Consider the following 5,865-nt stretch of genomic DNA (forward strand, 5'->3'; position numbering starts at 1 on the left):
GGATTAACATGAGCTACCTTTCAATCTTCCAGCACCTCATAATGGCTAATGTCATTTTAAATACACCTGCCAGAGCCCCTGCAATTTCTACATTAGACTTCCTCAAGGTCCGAAGGTATACCTTGTCAGGTCCTGAGGATTTATCTGCCCTTAGACGGCTTAAGGCAGCAAGCACTTACTCCTTTTAATCTGTATAGGTTGCATGTCCTCACTGCATGTCATCAGTCTGCGGACCAATCCTGTTCTGAACAGATGTGGAGGCTTTGACCTGAGTGCCTCCACTGCCTGGTAGCAGCACTCCTCTAATGCCCTCATCATTCCTGATGGATTCAGCAAAGGTCTCTGTGCAGCTCACAAATTAGACTGGAGAGACCAGAAAACCCTGCTTGATTCCAGATTTGATGGGGAAGCAATCTGTTTCCCACCCATTAACATGGACTATGCAACAGATCTCTGTGTGGAGCAATTTAATCTAATTTTGGATTCCATTCCCCCACCCCCCCCCCCCCATCCATTTTGGAGAGCACATCCATCACGTATGTGATATTCAGTCAAAAGCTTTATCCTTGTCTAAGCTGACCACACAGGTGTCCACCCCATCCTGCACATACATAATCGAATCACTAAGCAGCGTGGCGATGTCAGAGATTTTCCTAAATGGAACCATACATACAAGTTTTGTCTGGGTGGATCATCTGTTCCAAGATAGACTTGACTTGATTGGTGATGGCTTTGGACAGGATTTTGTAGATGACGTTTAACAATGATATGGGTCTCCAATTCCTGAGATCTTCCTTCTCCCCCTTCTGTTTGAAGATGAGAGGGATGATTCTCTTCCTTGTGGAGTCTAACATGCTGCCTGCAGATCCGGGTGGGCCTGGTCTCACAAAACTATGTACAATTCAGCCGGTAAATCATTGCTTCTAGGAGTTTCACTCAACCCAAAGTATTGAATGGAGACTGCCATCTCCCCCAGGGTAATTGAATGATCCAGACTTTCCCACTTGCTGTCATCTAAGACTTCCATTATAGACGACAGGAAGTTCTGCGAGGCCATTTTGCCTGTGGCCTTAGTCTCATACAGATCGGCATAAAAGAATGTGCTGATTATCTGTATCCCCCTTCTGCAATGCTGTGAACATTTTGGAAGAAGAAGCCTAAGCAGGTCTCATCCTAGTTCACTGAGTGGACTCTGGATTGGAAGATGAGCTTGGAGGACTCTGGGGTGAATAGTGCAGCTTGCCGGCTCTTTCTTTCTCGGAGTTCCTCTCTCACGTCCACCCCTCGCAATCACAGAAGGAGGAGTTGCTGCAGGTCAGTCAGGTGTTGGCTCAGTTCCTTCATCCCTGTCTTGCTTTCTGAACACCTTTGAGATCGAGAACCTCTTGATGGTCTTATCATCATCAAGGAGGGGCAGATAGTGTTGAGGAAACAGGGAGGCTGCAGAAGCACAGACATGTTAGGAGAACAGACAGAAAAGTGGCAAATTAAATACAATGTCAGAAAGTGTACAGTTATACATGTTAATAGAAAAAACAAACGGGCAGACTATTTTCTAAATGGAGAAAAATTTGAAATTTCCCAGATGCAAAGGAACTTTCAAGTCGTCATGCAGGATAACCTGAAGGTAAAATTGCAGGTTGGGTTGGTGGTGAGGAAGGCAAATGCAATGCTGGAATTCATTTTTAGAGGACTAGAATGTTGGAACAGGGATGTGATGTTGACACCTTATAAGGCGCTGGTGAAACCTCCATGGTAAACCATTGTTTGTATACTTAAGTGTCTGGGCACACCTATTGGCTGATTGTACCTGAGGCCCCTCCCACAGACTCCTGAATAAAGGTGACTGTTCCACAGCCCCCTCCCCAGTTCAGGACGACATGGATGTGCACCATTCTTTTGTGAATAAAAGCCTATCAGTTTTACACAACTTCAGTCTTTTGGTGGTGCGTCAACTTCACTTCGAGAATTGTGAGCAATTTTGAGTTCCTGATTTAAGAATGTATGTACTGATGTTAGAGAGGGTTCAGAGGAGACCCACAAGAATGTTTCCAGGAATTAAATGGTTATCATACGGGGAACACTTGATACCTCTTGGCCTGTACTCATTGGAATTTTAGGAGAATGAGGGGGATCTAGAAACATTTTGAATATTGAAAGGTATGGACATAGTAGATGTAGAAAGATTCTTTTGCATGGTGGGAAAATCTAGGACAAGAGGGCACAAATTCAGGATTGAAAACCGTCTACTTAGAACAGAAATGCGGAGAAATTTATTTATCCAGAATGTGATGAATTGATGGAATTTGTTGCCACAAATGGAATTTGAGGCCAGGTAATTCAGAGTTTGATAGGTTCTTGATTAGTCAGGGTATCAAGGGTTATGGGGAGAAGGCAGGGAAGTGGGGCTGAGTGGGAGAATGGATCAGGTCATGATTGAATGGTAGGGCAGACTCAATGGGCTGAATAGACTATCTTATAATGTTCTACTTGTTCACTTCACTATTCACAGGGGAATCAACGAAGGGTTTCACATTTCTCCAACCAGCATACTCCTTCTCTATTTCCACTGTGTTCTCTGGGGCCAGCAACTTCATGTTCAACTTCCATGTTCCTCTGCCTATCTTTCAGTCCTCCTGTAGATGACAGGAGGCACAAAAGAAGCAGTGGTCGGAGAAGGATACTGGCATGATGTCAGTGGTTCTGACTGTTTTGGCCTTTGACATGAAGAAGAAGTCTATCCAAGACCAGGTCGAGCCATCCGATCTCGACCAGGTAGGCTGTGGCTGTGTTCCACCTGCAGGGTTGCTGAAGGCGTTGTACAGCTACGTGTCTTTATCTGTCTCCATCAGGAATCAGGTGGAGTATCCAGTGACCCAAGATCAAATCCACCACTGACTGTAAAGAGCATGTGCTACAGTTTCCTCCCATGTTCCAAAAAGGTATGGAGTTTGTAGGTTCCTTTTAATAACACATAAAAATGTAATACACAATTCATGATATACTTTAACTTTGGTCTGCAGTAAGGCAAAGAGTCGCCATGATCATTGCCTGGCAACCCTGACAATTGGGAAAGAGAAGCTAAAGAGAGTCCTTTCAGAGACACTGAGTGTCTGATGATTCGCCTCCAGCCGCACTCCCGCAGCCTCTGCAACCACATGGGAGTCCTGTTCAAACCTTTGGCCAACCAAGCTCTAGATTCAAACCCCTGATTCGATTAGGAAGCATTCAGTGCCTGAACCCTTCTTGTCCTCAGCACCCTCTCAAATCCTGGTTCCAATACCTGGTTCCCATGAGCCAGCCTCCGGGAGACCGCTGCATGTGTGGGTCCTTAGTTGAGCCCCTCGCTGTTCGACTACCAATGGTAACCTTCCCTGTAGGGTCATCTCCCATTCTGGTCCTCAATGGGTGGAGGAGTAGGGGCGGGTGTTCTCCTGGTTTCTGGTGCTCAGAGATTGGTCACATAGGTCCAATTGGCCAGCACAGGCTGTAACCCCACTGAAATTAAAATTAAAAAAGATCAAGTGGAACTTCTCAGATCATGAACCAATCAGGTTAAAGCAACAACATGTTAGCACTTTGCAGTGATGACATTGTTCTTTCAGGATGATTTGCTCTAATTAGAATGGTAACATTTCTTTAAAGGGATTCAGACAACTCCATATATTACCAGAGCAATATGTTTACCAACTCAGAAGTTACATTATTGGATGCAAACAACTAAGATACATTCAATAACTCTAACCTGCTCTGTCTTCGTTTTTAGTTGCTATTCATGCTCTCTTAATTTTTATGTAATTCTGAGTCATGAATCTTCACCTTGTTCACAGAAATGCTGGTTGCTATTATGTGTTGATTTTAGAGTCACAGCACAGCACAGAAAAAGACCCTTTCAGCCCAACTTGTCCATGCTGACCAAGTTCTCTTTCCCAGCTCTTCCCATTTGCTTGTGTTCAACCCATATCCCTCTGAACCTTTCCAACTGAAGTTACATTTGTCCCCATCTTTCCCATTTCCTCCAGCTGTTAATTTCACTTTGTGTGAAAAAGGGCACCCTCAGGTCCCTTTTAAATCTTTTCCCCCTTCTTAAATCTAAGCCCTCCAGAATTATAAAACACTCCAGCTCAGAAACAGATCCCTCAGCCTATCTTGTCTATTCTTCCACCTCATCCATTGACCTGCATCCGGTCAATAATCCTCCTATCCTGGGATAAAGACTGTGACCTATAACCCTCATGATTTAAAACCTGTATAAGGTCACTCCTCAGCTTTCTATGCTCCAGGGAGAAAGGATCCAGTATCTATTTATACAAGCCTGCCAGTCTCGGTAACATTCTTGTGAATCTTTCCTGCCCCCTGTGACACAGTACGCATGAATGAGACTTTCCAATCTATTGCTTCTGGAGCATAGTGGCCTTGGAACAAGTGAGATGTACAGCACAGGAAGAGGTCATATGGCCTGACCTTTTCCCCAATCCCACATCCTGGCTGATTTGGTCACCCTGTGAGTCATGGTTCTCTCCCACATCCAGGTGCTTTGTAAATGCAAGGAGGCCCTCTGCCTATACCCCTCCTAAAAGGAGTATCCAGATCCTCATAATCATCCTCCATGTGAAACAAACCTTCCTCTGTCTTCTCCCTTCCGACCTCCTTGACTTTTCGATCAGCAGACCTCCACACTGCCCATGGCCTCATGCACTGCCAGATTGAGGCTACCTACAAATTGTAGGGAAACAACACCTAATAGTTCATCGGGGCATACTCCAACCAGATAGCATTAACACCGACCTCCAGTTTCCATTAACCTCCCCCACCCCCCAACCATCTCTATCTTTCCCTATCACTCTGTCTCCTTTCTCCCTGCTCCCCACCCTCTACCCTTCCCTCTCCATTCAGAGAGCTACCCCGTCCCCATCACTTCTCAGTATTTTTCTCTTCTACCCTCCCACCTGTATCCAGCTATTACCTCTTACCACCCCATTCCTCCTTCCTCACCTCTGCTCCTCCAACCTTTTTTATTCAGGCATCTACTTGTTCTATCTGATTCCTGACAAAAGGCCTAGGCCTGAAATATTGACTGCTTTGTACTTCTTGTGGAAGCTGCATGATATGTTGAGTTTCTCCAACACTTTTGTGTACTGCACTGGATCCCAGCATTTGCAGACTTTCTTTTTTTAACCCAATCTCTGTACCCTCTCTTCTGGATGGAATCGTTCTCTTCTCCCTCCCCCATGTCCAGACCTCCCATTCTTTTCTACACTCCAACTAAATTTTCCCTCCCTGATGTGTTCTGGACCAGTATTCTCTTATAATTAACATTCTCAAGCTATGGATTCACAACCAAGAAAACTTTGCCAAACGGCTTCTCTAGCATACAATCTCATCACCAATGTGAAATGCAAGTAGAGTTTTCTAACTTACAAATAAGAGAACATTTCCAAAATAATTCATGAGCCTGAGATATTCACTGGTCATCAAAAGCATTAAAAGTGAGTGTTTCTTTTCAGACCCACCACAAATCAGGGCCTCACTTTCCTACTGCAAACTGAAGGAAAAACACCTTGTATTCTGTTTGGGCACTTTCCAACCTGATGGAATTAACGTCGACCTTTAGTTTCCGTTAACCTCTCACTCAGTCTCTCCCTTTTCCTATCTCCTTTCTTCCAACTCCCTACCCCCTTCTGTTCATCTTTTCATTCAGAAAGCTACCCCCTCCCCTTCTTACTGTACTCCTCGCCCTGTCCCTCCCTCCCTCCGCATTTCTCACACCCTCCCCACCTTTTTATTCAGGCATCTGCCTCTTTTTTTGCTTATGCCTGACGAAGGGCCCAGGCCTGAAAAGTTGGCTATCCTTTACTTCCTAAA

The 5,865-nt window shown here is 44.9% G+C and overlaps 1 long non-coding RNA gene across 1 annotated transcript; it reads right to left on the minus strand.

The window, feature by feature from the left end:
• Positions 1-528: 528 nt before the first annotated feature.
• LOC138752954 (uncharacterized) lies at positions 529-4,672 on the minus strand. The gene is made up of 3 exons (XR_011351000.1): positions 4,623-4,672; positions 3,284-3,498; positions 529-1,440 (listed from the first exon to the last, which is right to left on the minus strand). It is a non-coding gene; the product is annotated as an uncharacterized lncRNA (long non-coding RNA).
• Positions 4,673-5,865: the final 1,193 nt, after the last annotated feature.

This window comes from Narcine bancroftii, chromosome 1 (assembly GCF_036971445.1).
Source record: "Narcine bancroftii isolate sNarBan1 chromosome 1, sNarBan1.hap1, whole genome shotgun sequence".
Lineage (NCBI taxonomy): Eukaryota > Metazoa > Chordata > Chondrichthyes > Torpediniformes > Narcinidae > Narcine > Narcine bancroftii.